Source organism: Equus asinus, chromosome 14 (genome assembly GCF_041296235.1).
Source record: "Equus asinus isolate D_3611 breed Donkey chromosome 14, EquAss-T2T_v2, whole genome shotgun sequence".
In the NCBI taxonomy this organism is placed as follows: Eukaryota; Metazoa; Chordata; class Mammalia; order Perissodactyla; family Equidae; genus Equus; species Equus asinus.
The window spans coordinates 31,805,680-31,828,189 of record NC_091803.1 but is presented as its reverse complement, the minus strand read 5'-3'; the positions used below and the strand labels follow the sequence as shown (position 1 = coordinate 31,828,189).

The 22,510-nt window shown below is 41.5% G+C and overlaps 1 protein-coding gene across 5 annotated transcripts in view; it reads left to right on the top strand.

Annotated features, from left to right (window-relative positions):
- The first annotated feature begins 12,198 nt into the window (after positions 1 to 12,198).
- The window catches only part of LOC139040200 (collagen alpha-2(I) chain-like), a 35,127-nt gene continuing 24,815 nt past the window's right edge, over positions 12,199 to 22,510 (top strand). For 3 of the 5 annotated variants that reach the window (XM_070484727.1, XM_070484725.1, XM_070484729.1), the window contains exons 1-4: positions 12,199 to 12,514; positions 18,834 to 18,922; positions 19,019 to 19,078; positions 19,186 to 19,260. The gene's annotated coding sequence lies outside the window, so the exon portion shown is untranslated. Of the gene's footprint in view, positions 12,515 to 13,528; positions 18,923 to 19,018; positions 19,079 to 19,185; positions 19,261 to 22,510 lie in introns of those variants that run through there. The other 2 variants (XM_070484726.1, XM_070484728.1) reach the window with 2 other exon arrangements.

Genomic DNA, 22,510 nt, shown 5'->3' with positions numbered 1-22,510 from the left:
GTTTAATGATGAGTTGGAAAGACTCTCAAGACATGGGACACCTGGAACATTCTTGCTTCCTAAGGAGAATAGGGTGTAATTTTTGTTTGTTTGTTTGCTTTTGAGGAAGATTAGCCCTGAGCTAACATCTGCTGCCAATCCTCCTCTTTTTGCTGAGGAAGACTGGCCCTGAGCTAACATCCATGCCCATCTTCCCCCACTTTGTATGTGGGATGCCTACCACAGCATGGCTTGCCACGCGGTGCCATGTCTACACCTGGGATCTGAACTGGCGAACCCCGGGCCACCGAAGCGGAACGTGAGCACTTAACCACTGCGCTACCGGGCCGGCCCCTATGGTGTAGTTTTTAATGCAAATCTCCTCTCCATCTTCTCCAAATTGAAAAATGATGATTTTTCATGAATTGTTCTTATTTCCCATATCTCCATAGACAAGTTTTCCATACCTTAATAAGTCATCAAATTCACATATCAACAAATCTAAAACTAAATATCATAAACAGATCTGATCTGAATATACATGTTAGCATTTCCCATGCTATGTGCATAGAGTGAAACAGGTCTTGCATATGCAAACACAATCCTTAGTAATAAAATACAAATCAAGCTATTATAGAGTAGGATTTTTCAATTAAACTTTAACATTTTTTTGTCAGTAACATTCCTTCTTTCTATCTCTTTGGTCTGCTTTTGATTTTCTGAATAGATTTGTATGGATAGGCCTTTAAGGAGAACTGGAAACTCTGAAGAGCCACCATTTTGCATTTGAAGAGAGTCATTTCCTGACTTGGGAATCTGTGAGAAGTTCATGATTCCGTGGTCAAATCTGAGGATCACTGACTGTTTTAGGTCAAGACATTACCTTTGTAGAAATTTGTATACAGTAAACATGTTTGACAAAATGTCTCCAGAAGGTATATGTAAAAGTGAGAGTCAAACTAGGTGATTTCTAAAGTCTTAGTGATTTCCCGAGTGTTAAGGGAAATTTCAACAGCGGAAAGATGTTTGCACAACTGGTGTGCATTCAGCACTGTGTTAAGCATTTCCATGCAATATCTCGTTTAATTCTCTCGATAGCCCTAGGAGGCAGGGATTTTATTTTATATAACGTGACTGAGGCACTGAGAGGTGAGTAGTTTACCAAGGCCACTCTCCTAGCAAGCATCACAAATATCCAGCCCACATTTGTTGTCTCCCAAGTCAATGCAAGGAAATACTATCACAGATTTTTGCTATATTTCTACCAACCTCCACAAAGTAGGAGAACAGTTCATCTTCCCGTCAAAGGGAAAAGTCTGTTTTCCTATCCACAGTGGGTCTGCAAATATCCAATTATGGCAAGACAGTGTGACTCTCCTCTTACTGCTGTTCTACAGGTTTAAATACACTTTCACGGCTCCTCATTTACTAGAATTACTCCCATTTTACCAGAAAATGGTATTTTTTCCTTACCAGAAAATGGTATTATTGATCCAGAAAGGCCTTCAGCTCCTTCACAAAGATTCAGCTCTGTGTCGGCTGGAAAATTGGTTCCTCTCTTCTTTTCTTTTGGTGGCATCTATGTCATCGTAGCCCTGAGTCTCTGGTGCACAGTTGGGAGGATCATAATCCCCTGGGAGGAGAGTTCTTGTTTCTGTGGACAACCTGTGGTTAAAGGGACAGCACCTTATATGACAGAGCTGAGAAGGGCGAGAGGAAATGCAGGAGCAACCTCCTCTCGTGGTTCCGTGCCGAACGGTGGCTAAGGCCCAGCACATTAGTGGATGATTCTTGTCCATGGAGCTGATGCTATCCAGAGCCATAGCGCTCAAGTGGCCTGTGATCAGAGCCTCTCGACATGAGTTTCAAGTAGCCCAGGACAGCGGCATGCTTGATTATTGTGGCATAACTGGATCTCGCTTGGCAAACCTGCCTGAACTCAACTCACTGATTACAATAGATTCTGAGAAATCCTCCAAACTCCTGACTTTTATTGAGCACTGACTATGTGCCAGTCACTGCTAGGTGTCTGTCCTGACGTTATTTCACTTGGAAGTCATTTTGAGACAGTGTCACTCGCTGGTTTGAACATAGGCTTTGCCTGCCTATACCCTTGTGAACGTCCGTTGCTGGCAACAGGAATTGGCTTTCATAAAGTCTGTGCCTAAACGTTGCTTGTTGGTGACAGTGATCAGACAGTGGCACTTTTCACCTTAAGAATTCATTGGTACCCCACATGATATCCAGAAGAGAGTATCTCTTATGGGCTCAGACTTGAAGAGGGCGCCTTGACCCTTTAATAAATGAAGTCCAAGGATAAGCCCAGTGTGGTAGGCTGAATAAAGGGCCCCCAAAGATATCCACCTCCTAACCTCCAGAACCTGTGAGTATGTGACCTTATATGGCAAAAGGGACTTTGCAGATGAGATTAAGTTAAGGATCTTGAGATGGGGAGATTATCTTAGTTTATCTGGGTGGGCCTGATGTAATCAAAAGGGTCCTTATAAGAGGAAGGCAGCACCTGGCACAGCACCTGGAAAATAGTACAGAGCCAACAAATGATAGTTCTCTGTAGACTTGTATGTAGACGCTCCCCCCGCCCCTCCACCCACACATATGGGCCTTCTGAGGTTTGCTTCTTGCTTCTCTTACAGACCTTCTGCTTCATCTGCCCTTTCTAGGGTTGGGCCTTTCCTCTCTCTATAACCTTCTATAGCTCCCATTGCTCCATAGCATTGCTGTCCTGCAGAACCAGAAAGTGAGCCACACAGGTAATTTAAAATTTTTTAGCAGCCACGTTTTAAAAACTAAAAGAAACAGGTGAAATGAATTTTGTTTTTAAGGAAAATTAGCCCTGAGCTAACTACTGCCAATCCTCCTCTTTTTGCTGAGGAAGACTGGCCCTGAGCTAACATCCATGCCCATCTTCCTCTACGTTACACGTGGGACGCCTACCACAGCATGGCGTGCCAAGTGGTGCCATGTTCGCACCCAGGATCGGAACCAGCGAATCCCAGGCCGCCAAGAAGCGGAACATGTGTACTTAACCACTGCGCCACTGGGCCGGCCCCCAGAAATGAATTTTAACAACCTATTTTACCTGACTCCATCTGTCTAAAATATTATCATTTCAATATTGACTCAATAGAGTCAATATAAAAAAAATTATGAATGAGCTATTTCACATTAATGTCTTCAAAAGTTTTTTAAATTTATGGTGTATTTTATATTAGCATCATATCCAAAATTGAATGCTAAATTTTTATCAAAAATGTTTGACCTCCATTAAGAGTTCATCAAATTTGCTGTTGAAAAACTAGATTCACATACTTAATGTGTGCCAGACTTACATAAAAGTTTTCCAATTTGAATTGAATATTAGATTTTAAATTTAAATTTCTTAAACTTAAATATAATTTAAAAATTTAGTTCCTCAGTCACACTAGCCACATTTCAAGTGGTCAGCAGCCTCGTGTGGCTGCTGCCAACCATATTGGACAGCCCAGATAGAGAACATTTCCATCCTTCTAGAAAGTTCCATGACATCGTCCATTGTGGCTCCTGCTGAGATGGGCAACCCTTGCTGATCTTTGATCCCTACACTCTCTTGCTTTATCTACAGTGAAGGGTCCCCATAATGCTCTGCTCTACAACTGTCAGAGTCACATGATCCTCTTTATCGCCCTGACTGCAAGGCAGACCCAATCTTCCAGCCTCCTCTCAGCCACTTCCACACCCCTCTTGGGACACTTTTAGATGCTCTCCTGTGTTATGTTGGGGTGCCAGGGATGTCTTAGGTCTTCTCTTCCATACCATCATTTCCTTTTGACCCTGGTGGCTGCATGTTGGCATTCTCTGGGGAGGCATCTCTATATGGGGATATACAGTCCTGTGGGCTTCACCCCAGCGGTGAGGCCCAGGCCTTCTCAGTCCTATGGCTCCCCAGGTTTAATGCCCACTGTTTGTGTGTGTTGGCGGGGAGGGGTCCAGCCCTGGGAAATGTGGCCTAGAGTCCCTTCTTAGGCTGCCACACTACTCCCTCTCTAGCTAACTTTTATCTTCTTTGTGGCAGAATAAGTGCTTTTACATATTCATTTTGTCTTCCCATACCTTATGCTCTGAGTTATCCAGAGTCTTTGGATAGCCATTCATAGCCAAGCTTCTGGACACGCACACACACCCCACAAAGATACACAACGTTTGATAAAAAGCCTGGCTCTTCAATTGAAAACCTTGTTTTCAAGGTTACTGATGTTGGTAAGGGTTTCAAAACAGGACACATTTTGGAACTCAAAACAACGTCAGTCCATATCTCCAAATATCATCCTGCTCAGTCTTTAAAAAGTTGCTGAGGAAAATGAAAAATATCTATAAGGCCATACTGATATAAACAAATGATTCAATAAATAAATAAATGGGACATAAAAATTCTAAATAATTTATCTGGATCCCCTTGGAAGGAAGTGGAGCTTGACTTCCTACCCCTTGAGCATGGGCTGCACTTAGTGATATGGCTCTAAAGAGAAGAGCACAGAAAGGGGGGCTGGAGTAACTCGACAGCAGGGAGAGCTTGAGAACACTGCCTCAGCCAGGTGATCAAGGTTAACATCGTGAGCGGTAAGTCAAGTTAACAGCCTGCACCCTTGACATGCTGCCACGAGAATGGCACTTCACCCCTGTGATCTTCCTCCCAAGAACCAGTGACCCCAGGCCAATCACAGGAAAAACATCAGACAAACCCCCAAATAAGGAACATCCTACAAAATACTCAACCAGCGCTCTTCAAAACTGTCAAGGTCATCAAAAACAAGGGAAGTCTGAGAAACTGTCACAGACCCAAAGAAACTAAGTAAGGAGACACATATTGATTCAGTGTAATACGGTGTCCTGCACGGGATCTTGGAACAACAAGAAAAGGACATTAGGGAAAAACTAGTGAGAACTGAATGAAGTGTGGAGTTTAGTTCCTATAAATCTACGTTGGTTTCTTAATTGTGACAAACATGCTGTGGTAATGTCAGACGTTAACAACTGGGGAAACTGGATGAGGGGTATTGAATTCTCTGTACTGTCCTTGAAACTTGTCTGTAAATTAAAACTTTCCTAAAATAAAAATTATTATTAAAGTTATATTCAGGATAATAGAATAAAGAATGGGTGACATCTCTTTTTTTAAAATGCACCATATGAAAATCGGTGTGAAGAGGAGACAGTGGGGACTGTTTCCAGCCTGATTTCAAGGGTTGAGAAGTTGTGCAGTGCGCAGCAGGTGGATACAGCCCGTCAGTAAATAGTCGTGGTTTGTGAGGAATGAAATGGGGTAAAAAATATTTTCCTTTTAAAAAAGGGGGCTGGGAAAAATAAAGGTAAATAAGTAATAGGGTAGAAAAACAAGATAAAAGCCGGAGTGAGGTAAGTACACAAAACACATGCCACAAAGACGTATCCATTTGCTAGAAGTGTGCCAGAAATTTGGCTAGAGCTTTCTTCCACCCAGATGGAAGAAGCGAACATGATCAGGCACATGCAGTGTCCAAAACAAATACTGACTAGTGTCCTAGAAAAATCCCACTTTTTCCTGGTATTTAGACCAGTGGTAAAGTTTTCCCTTGTATCTTACTGTGAAAATCATCTTCAATATCATTTCTACACCAAACTCAGCAATGAGTTTCTCTTTGATTAATTTTTGTACCCAAGGCAATAGCATTTCAGCAATATACAATTCAATAAAAGCAAATTCTGTTAAGGTTTTGGAGAAGAGAAGTAACTGGAAAACAGCAGCTAAGTCCAGACACTCTGCCGAGGCAGGGGTTGGATTGATATCCTCTCCAAAAAGTTGAGGAACCTGATAAGGACAATAACAACTCTACACAGAGACAGGCCAGGGGAGCAAATAATCACTGGACACGACAATATTTCAGGCTGTGCACTAGGAACAGAGGTGTCACAGATGAATAAGACATGGCGCCTGTCATAGAGGACATTACATCCTGGTTGGGGAGAGATGTGTAAAGAAGTTAGTGCCCTGAAGTGTTGCACGTGACAGGTGAACAGGTTTAAGGAAGGCATAGATGATCATACCCGGTGGTGGTGAGGAAGGACATGTGAGAGCCAGGAAATGTCTTTCAAATTAGAGTTATTTAGGATGGTTTCTCTGGTGATGCTGTAGCGGATGTGTAGGAAGGGAAGGTTCCAGGGGCGCATAGCAGTTGGGAGGTGTTCCACAGGTGAAATAGATCGATTGGCTGCTGAACTCTGTTTCTGGCCCAGATGAAACTGGGAGGAACCAATGCTATATTGGTCAAGAACTTTTTGGGTGTAAGTGACAGAATCCCAATCTATACAACTTGTGGGGAGAAAAGAAGACTTACTAGCTTGCTAAATCAAGAATGTACGGATCAGGCAAACCCTAGGAAGATGAGGGTGCAGCTGGGCCCTAGGAAAACCAGGGGTTTTAACATCATTAGGAGTCTCTCTTTCCGTTTCTTGGCTCTGTTTCTCTGTATGGGTTGATTGCATATTCTTTCCCTGAAAATTGGCTTTCTCTGCATGGTGGAAAATGTGGGCCTTTGTCAATCCCTAGGTTTTTTATCTTAAGACCCCTACCACTGAAGAGATTGACTATTTTATTTATACTTTGAAAAATTCTGGAAAAGAGTGTTGTGTTGGATTAAATGCCCACCACAAGACCAGTCAACAGAAGCCAGGGTGCGAATGGGGTCAAGAAGGAACATGGAAACTGTCATGATAGTAATATAGTTGAGGAGATAGGCTATTCCAAGAAGTTGGTTGCTGGGCAGATAATCCTAGATATCTGCCTCACTCATTAGATGCTTGTTATGCACCAATCTCCAGACCAGAAGCTGGGGATGTGAGATAGTACTCAATCTTCTCTCAGGAGGGTCGTAAAAAAAAAATCCCTATTCCTTGGCAAACTTCTCCTGAATTCCACTTCTCAGCTATTCCCTCTTCTTAGTGCTTTCATCCAAAATTTAGGGCGGTCATCCAACCATGGTCCCTTGGGATCCGCTTGTCTCTTTGAGCATCTGTGAAGTCTTTGGATGCTTCATTTGGATTGTAAGTGCGGAATTCTCCCTCCTACAAGGGGCAGTGTGTATTCTATGCTTTCTCACTTGGTTATATAGGTGTCCCGTGGGACCCTTTTGCTGAAACTAGGAAGGCAAGATAAGTCACCACCATTAGTTTGCCACCAGCCCTCTAATGGTTCTTTCGAAAGGCCAAGATTTCTTCCAGTGATGATAAGCACCAGGGACCTTGTTATGCAGGAGACCCCGGGGAGTAGATGGACATGCAGTTTGGACCATTAGCTGGGTCTTTAGGGAGCATACTCCATACCTGGTGAGTGAGGAACACAGTAATTAAGCCCAACATAGATTTCAGGGGGGAGATTGCAAATCATGTCAGAACAGAGAATCTACACTTAACCCCTTAGTTAAGCTGCTTGGATCAGGGGCTGAGAATGTTGAATCACTCCTCAGGGTCTTATAAGCACAGCAATCCAGAAGCTAGGAGTCCAAACATCCTCAGAGGCCTGTTTCACTTGGAAACTATCCACATAGTAATAATAGCTATCCTTTACATGCATACAGGACTTTCCAATTTCCTGGGATCCCATATGAAATCCTCACAAAAATCCTATGAAGGAGACATTACTAGTACCATTATTTTATAAATGAGGAAATTGGAACTCTGAGAGGTTAAGCGGTTGCTTAAGGCCAAGTCTTATTTTAATGGTTGGTTCTTTCTCTTTGTCATCATCGATTTTCAGCATAATGAGTTGGTGCTCTTGCAACCTGCAATGGTGGCTAACGAACTTTCTGACTAATAAATTTTTAAAGTATGGTTATAAACTCATAAATATATAATTTTATATACATACACATGCGCACACACACACACGAAGTGTTTCAATCTAATGAAGTCATTTTTTTTTTATAGCTCAAGTTGTCCCAGAGTGACTCATGGGAGCCCCTTCAGGCTGGTTTCTGTGTCACTTTGACAAAACCCCATCAGTCTTTGAAAGTTTGCTTTCTTTCTGGCACAAGAAGATGTCCCCGGTTCATCTTGTACATTTCCTGTCTAGGTTCTAAAATCAGCCATCTCTCTAAGGAGTCCCGGCTTCTTTTAGCGAGAAATGGTATTTGATGAGCAGTTAATCACCCGTCATTTGCTGTTGTGCTTTGCTAACATAAGAACGGCCAATCAGGTTTGGCTTCATCGCACAGTAATAGGGCAGTGACTGGGGCATTTTGGCCAGTAGTGCACTGTATCACAGAGGAGTCGTGAGGCAACACAGTAAATTGAAGTGACTTCCCTGCTTTTGATTTTGTTTCCGTATTTGGTTGAAGCCTATGATTATTTAGGGTACATTTCTTTCTCAAATATTTACCAATCAACATACTTTGTACCAGACTCTGTGCAGGATCCTGGAGATGCACAAGGTACAGACACACAGCAGCTCATAGTTATTGGAATAAAAGAAATAGGGTAGGACGTCACTGTCTTTGTTCCCTTGGAACTGAGAGCACTTGCATAAGACAATAGCTGACCATGCATTGCAGTATTTTCTGGGCTAATATACCAGTTAGAGTGAAGGATGGTGTTACCCTTGACTTCAAGCTCTACCCGCTGAGCCTTCTGGCCTGGGTGAATAATTGGCCTAAGGGAGAGTGATAGCTTCAGGAGTTCCCAAGGGGATGAAGGGGACCTTTGATGCCAGATGTAGTGATCAAAACATTGACTCCACTTCTTTCTCTTGGCCAGTGGGCAGGAGCCCAGGTGCAGCCAGAAGAAAAGGCTGTTGTTTCCTAAGAAGGGAAATAAAAAACCAGTATTTAAGAGTTTAAGCCAAATGAATGATCTGCATTTCAGGGCCCCAGATGGTATAGGTTAGATTACCACACATATTGCTTCAGACTTTACCTTAAATGTTGAGGCAAGAGGGAGGTTTTTGGCTTGCCACCTTTCTCATGTATTCAGCTGGCTGCTCAGATCACGAGACGTGGGGAGAGTGGATACTGGCACAGTTAAACGCTTTTCGAGCCATGCGATTACCCTCCCCCACTCTCTTGGAATGTAAGCTCCACAAAAGGAGGGATTTTTGTCTGTTCTGTTCACTCTCCCATCTCTAGCACTTTGGCTAATGCCTGGCAAGTAGTAGCTTTCTCAATATTTCTTAAATGAATTAATATATTTCTCCTATGGCAACATTAGTATATGTAGGCTTTTCTTTGGGCACCTTCCTTTTGCTCCTGTTTGGCTCACATGCGCATTTTCCTCCCAAGGAGAAATTTCGTAGACCTCTACCATCCTTACTTTATAGACAGGGGAAGGGAATTTTGTGTTTGTTTTTTTAAGCAAATACATCCCCTGACTTCCACCCTTCTTTTTTTTTTCCTCTTTCTTTTATATGGAAGGAAAGAGGGAGCAAGCTTGAAGAGGTAGCCCCTCTGGTTGCCCTCAACCAATATTCTTTGTACACTTGTTAATGTTGATTTGGAAGCGGGCTGTTTGCTCAGTGGGGGAAGGATGCAGAAGAAAGACACAGTGCCAGCGCTCAGCCTCTTCTCTACTGTTCCAAGCAATTCAGCTGGAACCGCAAACTTGTACGCCCCGCTTTGCCAGAAGGAAAGCTCGGTAGCTGATCTGACCCACTCTCCTTAGGTGAGTGGTTAGCAACTACCTGCTTTTGCTCAAGTGTGTCTTTTCTGGGGTTCTTACACAGTCTCCCAAATTACTTCCAGCCATGCACTGTAGTCCCTCTGAGAGGAATTATAATAGTACATTTTCCTTTGTCCTATTACATTTCCAGTTCCCTTTATGGATTGTGCCTCAGCCAAAAGTGCTGTGGGCCCTGGTCTGTAAGGAAATATTTCTCAATTTGAGGGCTTGTCTTGCTTCATTCTGTCCGCTCACCTGGCTGCCTAGGGCCTCCTTCTCTGCTGTGGGGTTTTATGTTTTTTTCACTCTGGTTCTTTACCACTTATTTCCCTTTTCCACCAAAACAGACCTCTCATGTCTCCTGGTGCCTCGGGACACTACTGAAAATCTAGGAAGTGAGTTTTTTTCTTTCATTCAACAAATACTTATTGAGTATCTACTAATGTGCTAGGTGTGAGATTACAATGATGAACAAAAGGTAGATATGGTCCCTGATCATTTCACCATCTCCACACCACCGCGTTAGTCACTATTATGTCTGTTTTGGACAAATCCATTTTTCTTCTGACTGTCTGCTTACATTCTGATCTCCCTTTGATCCATTCTCTACCCAACAGCCAGAAGGATCTTTTCATTATGCTTAAAACCCCTCTTTAAAACCGTCATGACTCCCACTTCTGGAACAGTGATGTGAGGCTCAGTATGGACCCACTCTTCAGAGAAACAACCATAACTAGTGCACCTTATATATACGTCCCAACCATTAAGATCTCTGGAAATTGTCCTAAGGGCATAAAGCAAATGAAGAAAACCTTATTAAAGAAAATCTATTAGATCTTGTGGCACAATCCAGCCCTCCCCTGTTCCCATCTCGTGCTTGTTCACAGAAGCTCCCGTCTGGGAAGGTATTCCCAAGAAGATGGAGCTCCTTCGCCTCTCAGCTCCCAGTCAAGGGATATGGAGGGCCAGGCCCCCCGCATTTCTCATCCCCCAGCTTTGGGGAATGTGGCTGAGAAGACAGGGGCTCCTTCCTCCACCCAGGTTCCACGTGTAGGTGGAGGCTCTGTCTAAGGGGTGGCAGGCTAAGAACACTGGGGACCTGACAGCCCTTACTCCAGCTTGCTTGCAGGGTGGAGGTTTCATAGAGACTTTTTTTTTTTAAGATTTTTTTATTTTTTTCCTTTTTCTCCCCAAAGCCCCCCAGTACATAGTTGTATATTCTTCGTTGTGGGTCCTTCTAGTTGTGGCATGTGGGACGCTGCCTCAGCATGGTTTGATGAGCAGTGCCATGTCCGCGCCCAGGATTCGAACCAACGAAACACTGGGCCGCCTGCAGCAGAGCACGCGAACTTAACCACTCGGCCACGGGGCCAGCCCCTCATAGAGACTTTTGATGAGCAGTTGGATTCTGGAACTTAGAGACTTGAGACTGCAGATGTGCACAGCCAAGCTGGGGAAAGTGTGGTGACCTCTGGGGAACCAGCCCTCCTTCACTCCCAGGCCTGAGGCTCCAGAGGGGCCTGTGTTCACCAGCCCTGCTGTCAGCCTCCCAGCTCGTTCTCTAGTAAGTGATCTCTTGATAGAGAGGAATGAGTATTCTTTTAACTGGATTAGTGGCACACTCCTCTCACATTTTTGATCTTTTGAGATAATGCCTTAACTCAAAAGTTCTCTAATGGTGAGTCGGTATTTTAGGCCACAGCAGGTAGGTGGAGGGCTGCACATGGAGGGCTTTTTATTTCATAATCCGTGCACCACCTCACGTTCTTGCCTCTTGCACACAGAGCTGTCATATGAAATCCGTTGTTCGGGGTTTTAAAAAGTAGCTTCTGTTTGTAACATGTTTGATAGCTGAAGGAATAATATCTTCACTTTGTAGCAAGCTCTTAAAATTCAATCAGAAAAAGACAAACATCCAGATTTAAAATGGGAAAAGGACTAATAAACCTAAGGAAATTTCAATCTTATGTAGTAATCAAAGAATAAATAAGACCAACAATGAAGTGTTTCTCACTTGTCACAGTGGCAAGGACTTAAAAAATATCCCGTGTTACCTCCTCCTCTACTTTTGAAGCCGGGTACCTGAGGGTTATTGTAAATATTCAATAAGTTTACCTTTTGACCTTGTTATGAAAAGAAGTTAATCTTGTCAATTCGCTGTTTTCCTGTTTAACCTGAGGGGTGACTCAAGGGTCACAAGGATTTATGAGCTTGTTTTACAGGAGAAAAAGAATGCCTTCAGGGATCATCAGACAACCAGCCCCCAGCTGCTGCTGAGGGCCCAGAAGGCAGATTGCCTGGCGGCTTATTGGGAGTGAAAGAAACACAAATTTCCCCTTTGTTTCTCTGAAACTTCTCCTGCCAAGCGCCTTAGCTCTGTAAAACCCCCTCCTCTCCTCTCTTGTTAAAGTGGATTTGAGAGAACCTGTCCTCCCACCTTCTTGTTTTGGTTAGTTCTAATAAACCTTTCTAAATCTCCAAGCACCTGTGTCTCAGGGATTGGCTTACTGTGAATGGGCACACGAACATGAGATTAAAAGTTTCGGTATCAATTTCTTTTTTTTTTGTTTTTGTTTTTGTTTTTGTTTTTTTTTTTGGAGGAAGATTAGCCCTCAGCTAACTACTGCCAGTCCTCCTCTTTTTGCTGAGGAAGCCTGGCTCTGAGCTAACATCCGTGCCCATCTTCCTCTAGTTTATACGTGGGACGCCTACCACAGCATGGCTGCCAAGCAGTGCCATGTCCGCACCCGGGATCCGAACCAGCGAACCCCGGGCCGCCGAGAAGCGGAACGTGCGAACTTAACCGCTGCGCCACCGGGCCGGCCCCTCGGTATCAATTTCTGAAAGACTTTTTGTAAGTTTGGTATTATTTCTTCTGTAAATGGTTGATAAGATTTACAGTAAAAGTGCTTGGGCCTGGAGCTTTCTTTGTGGTAAGGTTGTTAACAATTATTTCCATTTTTTAAAAAATTTTTTATTGAGTTAATGACAGGTTACAATCTTGTGAAATTTCAGTTGTATGTTATTGTCTGTCAGTTGTGTTGTAGGTGCAACACTTCACCCTTTGTGCTCACCCCTCACCCCCCCCCCCCTTTCCCCTGGTAGCCACTAATCTGTTCTCTTTGTCCACAGGTTTAAATTCCTCATATGAGTGGAGTCATACAGAGATTGTCCTTCTCTATCTGGCTTATTTCACTTAACCTAATTCCCTCAAGGTCCACCCATGTTGTTGCAAACAGGACGATTTTGTTCTTTTTTATGGCTTAGTAGTATTCCATTGTATATACATACCACATCTTTTTCTTTTAAAGATTTTATTTTTTTCCTTTTTCTCCCCAAAGCCCCCCGGTACATAGTTGTATATTCTTCGTTGTGGGTCCTTCTAGTTGTGGCATGTGGGACGCCACCTCAGCGTGGCTTGATGAGAAGTGCCATGTCCACACCCAGGATTCGAACCAATGAAACACTGGGCCGCCTGCAGCAGAGTGCACGAACGTAACCACTCGGCCACAGGGCCAGCCCCCTACATCTTCTTTATCCAATCATCTGTTGATGGGCACTTAGATTGCTTCCATGTCTTGGCTATTGTAAATGATGCTGCAATAAACATTGAGGTGCATAAGACTTTTGGAATTGATGACTTGAAGCTCTGTGGATAGATACCCAGTGGTGGAATAGCTGGATCATATGGTAGTTCTATTTTTAATTTTTTGAGGACTCTCCATACTGTTTTCCATAGTGGCTGCACCAGTTTGCATTCCCACCAGCAGTGTATGAGGGTTCCTTTTTCTCCACAACCTCTCCAACATTTGTTACTATTTGTTTTAGTTATTTTTGTCGTTCTAATGGGTGTAAGGTGATAGCTTAGTGTAGTTTTGATTTGCATTTCCCTGATGATCAGCGATGATGAACATCTTTTCATGTGCCTATTGGCCATCCGTATATCTTCTTTGGAGAAATGTCTGTTCATGTCTCCTGCCCATTTTTTGATCTGGTTGTTTAATTTTTTGTTGTTGAGTTGTGTGAGTTCTTTATATATTATGGATATTAAGCCTTTGTCAGATGTATTACTTGCAAATATTTTTTCCCAGTTAGTGGGTTGTTTTTTTGTTTCAATCCTGTTTTCCCTTGCCTTGAAGAAGCTCTTTGGTCTGATGAAGTCCCATTTGTTTATTCTTTCTATTGTTTCCCTTGTCTGAGAAGACATGGTATCCGAAAAGATCCTTTTAATACTGATGTCAAAGAGTGTACTGCCTACATTTTCTTTTCGAAGGCTTATGGTTTCAGGTCAAAGCTTTAGGTCTTTGATCCATTTTGAGTTTATTTTGATGAATGGTGAAAAAGAATAGTCAATTTTCATGCTTTTACATGTGGCTTTCCAGTTTTCCCAGCACCATTTGTTGAAAAGACTTTCTTTTCTCCATTGTAGGCCCTCAGCTCCTTTGTCGAAGATTAGCTGTCCATAGATGTGTGGTTTTATTTCTGGGCTTTCAATTCTGTTCCATTGATCAGTGCACCTGTTTTTGTACCAGTACCATGCTGTTTTGATTACTGTAGCTTTGTAGTATGTTTTGAAGTCAGGGATTGTGATGCCTCCAGCTGTGTTCTTTTTTCTCAGGATTGCTTTAGCAATTCCGGGTCTTTTGTTGCCCCATATGAATTTTAGGATTCTTTGTTCAATTTCTGTAAAGAATGTCATTGGGATTCTGATTGGGATAGCGTTGACTCTGTAGATTGCTTTAGGTAGAATGGACATTTTAACTATGTTTATTCTTCCAATCCATGTGCATGGAATGTCTTTCCATCTTTTTATGTCATCATCCATTTCTTTCAGAAAAGCCTTGTAATTTTCATTGTATAGGTCTTTCACTTAGTTAAATTCACCCCGAGGTATTTTATGCTTTTTGTTGCGATTGTGAATGGTATTGTGTTCTTGAGTTCTTTTTCTGTTAGTTCGTTATTAGAGTATGGAAATGCTACTGATTTATGTAAATTGATTTTATACCCTGAAACTTTGCTGTAATTGTTGATTACTTCTAAAAGTTTTCCAATGGATTCTTTGGGGTTTTCTATATATAAGATCATGTCATCTGCAAACAATGAGAGTTTCACTTCTTCCCTCCCTATTTGGATTCCTTTTATTCCTTTTTCTTGCCTGATTGCTCTGGCCAGGACCTCCAGTACTATGTTGAATAAGAGTGGTGATAGAGGGCATCCTTGTCTCGTTCCTGTTCTCAGGGGGATAGCGCTCAGTTTTTGCCCATTGAATATGATGTTGGCTGTGGGTTTGTCATATATGGCCTTTATTATGTTGAGGTAGTTCCCTTCTATCTCCATTTTGTTCAGAGTTTTTATCATAAATGGCTGTTGGATCTTGTCAAATGCTTTCTCTGCATCTACTGAGATGACCATGTGGTTTTTATTCCTCAGTTTATTGATGTGGTGTATCACGTTGATTGATTTGCCCATGTTGAACCATCCCTGTGTCCCTGGTATGAATCCCACTTGATCATGATGTATGATCCTTTTGATGAATTGCTGTATTTGGGTTGCCAAAATTTTGTTGAGAATTGTTGCATCTATGTTCATCAGCGATATTGGCCTGTAGTTCTTTTTCGTGCTGTCCTTGTCATGTTTTGGTATCAGCGTGACGTTGGCCTCGTAGAATGTGTTAGGAAGTGTTCCATCCTCCCTAATTTTTTGGAATAGCTTGAAAAGGATAGGTATTAAATCTTCTCTGAAAGTTTGGTAGAATTACCCAGGAAAGCCATCTGGTCCTGGGGTTTTATTCTTTGGGATGCTTTTGATGGCTGTTTCAATCTCTTTCCTTGTGATTTGTCTGTTCAAATTGTCTGCTTCTTCTTGAGTGAGCTTTGGGAGATTGTAGGAGTCCAAGAATTTATCCATTTCCTCTAGGTTATCCATTTTGCTGGCATATAGTTTTTCATAGTATTCTCTTATAATCTGTTGTATTTCTGCAGAGTCTGTTGTTATTTCTCCTCTTTCATTTCTGATTTTGTTTATTTGAGCTTTCTCTCTTTTTGTCTTTTTAAGTCTGGCTAGGGGTTTGTCAATTTTATTTATCTTCTCAAAAAACCAGCTCTTTGTTTCGTTGATCCTTTCTACCACCTTTTTTGTTTCAATAGCATTTATTTCTGCTCTGATTTGTATTATTTCTCTCCTTCTGCTGACTTTGGGCTTTGTTTGTTCTTCTTTCTCTAATTCAGTTAGGTGTAGTTTAAGATTGCTGATTTTGGATTTTTCTTGTTTGTTAAGATGCGTCTGTGTTGCAATGACTTTACCTCTTAATACAGCTTTTCCTGCATCCCATATGAGTTGGTATGGCATGTTACCATTTTCATTTGTCTCCAGGTATTTTTTGATTTCTTCTTTAATTTCTTCAATGATCCATTGCTTATTCAATACCATATTGTTTAGTCTCCACATCCTTGTGCCTTTCTCAGCTTTTTTCTTGTAATTAATTTCTAGCTTTATGGCATTATGATCAGAAAAGATGCTTGTTATTATTTCAATTTTTTTAAATTTGTAAAGGCTTGCCTTGTTTCCTAACATATGGTCTATCCTTGAGAATGTTCCATGCACACTTGAGAAGAACGTGTATTCTGCTGTTTTTGGATGGAGTGTTCTATATATGTCTATTAGGTCCAACTGTTTTAGCTTTTCGTTTAGCTCCACTGTTTCTTTGTTGATTTTCTGTCTGGATGATCTGTCCATTGACGTGAGTGGGGTGTTGAAGTCCCCTACTATTATTGTGTTATTTTTGATATCTTCTTTTAGGTTTGTTAATAGTTGCTTTATGAACTTTGGTGCTCCTGTGTTGGGTGCATAGATATTTATAAGCATTATTTCTTCTTGATGAAGTGTCCCTTTGGACATTATATATTGGCCCTCTATGTCTCTTTTTACCTGCCTTATCTTGAAGTCTGTTTGTCTGATATAAGTATTGCAACACCTCCTTTCTTTTGTTTGCTATTAGCTTGGAGTATTGTCTTCGACCCCTTCACTCTGAGCCTGTGTTTGTCCTTGGAGCTGAGGTGTGTTTCCTGGAGGCAACAAATTGTTGGATCTTGTTCTTTAATCCATTTTGCCACTCTGTGTCTTTTTATTGGAGAGTTCAATTCGTTTACATTGAGGGTGAGTATTGATGCATGAGGGTTTAATGCTGTCATTCTGTTGCTCATTTTCCAGTTTTCCTGTGTTTCCTTTGTTTCTCATCCTGTGTGTTTTAGCCTACCCATTGACTTCTGCAATTTCTTATGCTGGGTTTCTTAGATTTTTCCTTATTTATGTTTTGTGTCTCTGTTCTGTTTTTTAGTTTATTGGCTACTCTGAAGTTTGTATTCAGAATCTCATGTATAACATAGTCCATTTTCTGCTGTTCTCTTACTTCCTTAGCCTAGACTGTTTCAGTCCCTTTCCTCCTCCTCTCCTAAATTATTATTTTCATCTCTTTTTCCAACTTGTGTTGTGAGTTTGTAGTTAGAGTGATAAGATTGTCTTTGCTTTGGTGATTTACTTCCCTTTATCCTAATGCTATAGTTGAATATTTGCTATCCTATTCTGATTCTATCTGTCTCCATACTCTATGTTTTGTGACCCCCTTTCTCCCTTTTTTTCTTATTTCAGGTATGAGAGCCTTCTTGAGGATTTCTTGTAGTGGAGGTCTGTGACTGAAATCACTTAGCTTTTGTTTGCCTGAAAAGATTTAATTTCTCCCTCATATCTGAAGGATATCTTTGCTGGATAGAGTGTTCTTGGCTGAAGATTTTTATCCTTTAAAATTTTGAATATGTCACTCCAATCTCTCCTAGCTTGTAAGGTTTCTGTAGAGAAATCTGCTGAAAGTCTGATAGGGGTTCCTTTGTACATTATTTTCCTCTGCCTTGCTGCCCTGAGTATTCTTTCTTTGTCATTCATTTTTGCCATTTTTACTACTATATGCCTTGCAGTAGGTCTTTTTACATTGACAGATCTAGGAGATCTGAAAGCTTCCTCCACACACATTCCTCTCTCAATCCCTAGATTTGGGAAGTTCTCTTCTATTATTTCGTTGAGCACACTTTCTGTTCCATTTTCCTTTTCCACCCCCTCAGGAATTCTGATATATTCTTAAGTTGCATTTTCTCATTGAGTCAGCTATTTCTCGGAGATTTTCCTCAGTTTCTTTAATTCTTAGTTCTCTTTCTTCCTCTGTCTGGAGCCATTCAGCCTGTCTATCTTCGATTATGCTAATTTTCTCCTCTATAGTGTCTACATGGGCATTCAGGGAATCCGTATTCTGTTTTATCTGATCCATTGTATTTTTCATCTCTAGTATTTCTGATTGATTCTTCTTTATAGTTTCAATCTGTTTTGTGAAGTAACTCCAGAACTCATTGAGTTGTTTCTCCATATTTCCCTTTACCTCACTGAGTATTTTGATGATAGCTATTTGGAACTCATCTTTACTTAGTTTACCTATTTCCAAGTCCTCAGCACATACTTCTGTATTTTTACTGTTTTCCTTTTGGACTGGAGCTTTTATAAATTGCTGGATGGTAGAGGAGCGGTTTTTGTGCATGATGCTATCAGTTGCACTTACAGCCTGTCGCCACTGAATGGGGGTTGAGAGCCACGTGTTCTGAGCCTTCTGCCTTCAGTCACGATGGTGGTGCCCAGCATGGGTTGGAAGAGGAGGGGCACTTTCTCTTGTGCGCTGACCTGGATTGGGGTCAGCTCTTGCTTTCTGGTCACCCGGGGCCCTGGCTTGCTGGGGTTCCCCCACGCGAAAGCTTTCCCCCATTAGAGGGTTTCCACTGCACGGGCAGTGGGAGTCCTGCATGATCCCCCGGACACACAGCCCCTTCCTGCACCCACAGCAGTGATCCCAGTCTCTAGGGGAGGGAGCGAAGTTCTCTCTTAACCCATTCCAGCTCCTCCAAGGGGGGCTCTGGCCTCTCCACCCTCTGTCGTTTGGCTGCTGTGGGTCTCCGACGATTTATGTTATTAGGATTTTTTTTTTGGTTGGAAAGCAGTTACTCTTTTGGGTTGTAATTTGGAGGGGAGAGAGTCCTGAGTGAGCTCATGCTGCCATGTTGCTGACGTCACTCTGGAGTAATGCCATTTTATTGGTTTTGGTAATAATCTTAGAAATTTTGAAAATCTCTTTTTAGTTAATTTACATCACATTTCTGAGAAGATTAAGAATTACGTGAAGGAAAACCCACAACTTGTTGAAAAAATATCCATTTGTGAAGAGAAGGTATAATCATCCTTTAATTTTTATTTTCATGGCTTCACCTTGAAGTACTTCCACTTTCTTCTAGTTCACCTATTTTGCTCTCTTCTTTCATCCTAGTGTCCCATTTCATTACGTTGTATAACGGTCTAAATTCAAAGCAAGCATCTTATATGGAAGGTACTGCTTTTTTAATTTCTGTAAGGACTCACCCATGGGAGATAGGTTTCACCATCACTATAACTAATATTTTTGAATTCTGAACCCATTATTACATATTTGTATAGATCAATGAAGCAAAGAAATGTGCTCAAGAAAACAAGAGGCAAAACAAGGTTCTCTCTGAAGCACATAAATTTAAGGTAAAAATCTCTTCTTTTTCCTAGATTACACTCTAAAAACATAAGTAAAAGTAATGAGTAAATATTACTAATCTCTATATGTTTTGTTGAAGAAAAACATAAAAACACTTGAAAGCACTACTGAAATTGTTAACAACATCATTCAAAGTATACAGGCTAAGTTGCAATCTGAGAGAGGTCGGAACATCAAGAATCGGGACTTGGTGAGAGTTTTGCTACTAAGTTATGACCATAATTTGACCTTTGAGCCTTTTTGTTCACTGGGTGAATTGAGCCCTGCATTCTTCCATGCTGTCCACTGCTGTTTTAAGTACTAACACCACAATGCCTTTTTTTATTTGGGATTTAAGATGAATATTTTTTTGTTTTTACAATCCTGGGTTGATTTTTTTTTTTTTTGAGGAAGATTAGCTCTGAGCTAACTACTGCCAATCCTCCTCTTTTTGCTGAGGAAGACTTGCCCTGACCTAACATCCATGCCCATCTTCCTCTGCTTTATATGTGGGATGCCTACCACAGCATGGCTTTTTGCCAAGCGGTGCCATGTCTGCACCCAGGATGCAAACCAGCGAAACGCGGGCTGCCAAGAAGTGGAATGTGGGAACTTAACTGCTGTGCAACTGGGCCAGCCCTGGGTTAGTTTTTTGTATCATTCAGCACTCCCTTCCCTGTAAGAAATGTAGAACTGGAGCCAGCCTGGTGGTGCAGCGGTTAAGTTTCCATGCTCTGTGTCAGCAGCCTGGGGTTCATCAGTTCGGATCCTGGGCACAGACCTACACACGGCTTATGGAGCCATGCTGTGGCAGCATCCCACATATAAAATAGAGAAGGATGGGCACAGATGTTAGCGCAAGGCTAATCATCCTCAAAAAAGAATAAAAAAGGGTAAGAAACATAGAACTAAGAAATTGTAAGAAAGTGTACTAGAAATTTCTAGCCATGTTGAACAGGCCTATCCCACTTAATGCAGAGCAGAGAATTTTCAAAGTGAGTCTAGTGACAATATTTACCTTCCACTAAGACAAGCTGTTCATCTGAGCTGTTTGGCTTCAAGATTCTAGACCTTCTTTGCTTTCGCCTTGTTGCCCAGTCAAGTATCCCATTGCAGAAAGTTGGAGTGCCCATGAAATACTTGTGACTTCAACTATTCTCTTAGTTCCTCATTTCTTTATCTGTTTGACTTTTCTCCTTGGCTCAAACAGCTTTTAATGATACAGGGGCTGATGTGGGGTATGTTTTGCTGGCATTTCTTCTTTTTAGCATATCGACCAGTGTTTCTATTGAAATCCAGTACATGTTTTGTTTCTATTCTACATGCACATAGTGGAAAAGAAAAAACTACAGAGCACTTAAAAGGTGACATTTCAATGAACACCTCAGGAATTTCAGAAGTAAATTACCTATATTTTCTGCAGGATTTTCACTGTATACCTTAGCTTTGATGAAGAACAAATATGTCATGTCTTAGAATATTCAATTTGTATGTTACCAACTTAGGGATTTTTCTTCTTGGGAACTAAGTCATTGGTGAGAGTGTTTGGCTTTAGGTTTGAATCCCCCTTAATGAAGTTCATGTCAGAAAGCAAAATTGAAGTCTGAAGAACAGCATGTACAGAAGGAAAATGCTCAGCTTAAGATCAAGAAGGAGCAGATAACAAAAAGTTACTTCCATAGATTATATAAATCAGAGGATGAAACATCATTACTTCCTTTTTAATTTTCTTATTTTTAATTGAGGTAAAATACACATAAAATTTACCATCTAAACCATTAAGTGTACATTTTAGCAGTAAGTATGTTTACATTGTTGTATAGTCATTACTTCTTGAATATCTTTTCTCAAATTTGTCTTAAAGGCAGGAGATCTGAGTGCAGAATTCAAGGATTCCAAGCAGAGAGGCTCAATACCTAATAAATGTACCCTGAAAGGTTTGTTCTTGTGGGGAAGAAAATCCCGTATAGTAAAAACGAGTTTGCACTGGGAAGGTAAAAGATGGCTTCTTGCCCTCAAGATTCTCTCCTTTCTCCTCTCCCCACCACAGCCATGTTCTTGGGAACATGTGTACACACACAAGGAAAATTTAGAAAGGAGAAAGAAACTAGGAGACAACTGTGAGGCATTGGGATCTGTTAAAGAGGCAGAGAAATCAAATTAAAAATGCTAAAGAACAACATAGGCATTTTTGATGAAATCTGCGGACAAAGAAAGATGGTCACAGAAGAGTATTCATGTGTTGATTGTTACAAATACTGTTGTGTTAGTGAATGTGGGGAACAATCTAGATAATTATAATTTTTTAAGAATATTTGCCACCATATTTTTGCCATATTCATTCTATAGAGAAATGAGTTTCTCCTTTCTGCCTTGATTTTTGTAATCTGCATCTTCTTCTTTTCCATTCTCACTGGTTATCAGAGATTCTTATTTGTAATGAATTTCAGATTGGACGGAGTATTGGCACCAGCTTTAATCACTTCATTGTCTGGAACCCTCTGGGTGCATTTACATTGTACTCTAGGTTTCAATCCCGTCATATTGTCATGACCTGCTGTATGTCTATCATTTTTTATTAAATTCTAGACATTGGGTAGAAAACATTTAGAGAAAAATTGAGCCCTCGTATGATGGTGTCTCGCTGCAGAAAAGATGGGAGTTTACATCTGGCAGGTGATCAGGGACGCCAGCAGTACTGAATCCTATTCATCCAGTTAGCAATTGAGACCATTCACTGAAGGCTTAATCCCTCCTAAGGCCAGTGTGTTTTCTGTCCACCTTTGTTCTTCGTGTGTAATCTCCTGGGACCCAGCTAGGGCCTGCAGGTTTTTCTAGGGATGACCTTCATATAGTGACTGTGAACTCCAGTTGTTTTACTTCTGTGCCCGTGGATGTGTGCAAACGCCCCTCAGCTTCTTTGCATCTCAGTAGTCTCCGCTGGAATTAGTTGGTAAATCCTGGGAAAAGTGACCCCAAATGCCAGGCTGACCTTAATCTAGGGCTTCCTTCTCCATCTTGGCCTCATGGTTTTTTGTGTGTGTGTGTGAAGATTAGCCCTGAACTAACATCTATTGCCAATCCTCCTCTTTTTGCTTGAGGAAGATTGTTGCTGAGCTAAAATCTGTGCTAATCTTCCTCTATTTTATATGGGATGTGCCGCAGTGTGGCCTGATGAGCGGTGCTAGGTCTGCACCCACTATCTGAACCTGCAAACCCCAGGCTGCTGAAGCAGAGCACGCAAACTTAACCACCACG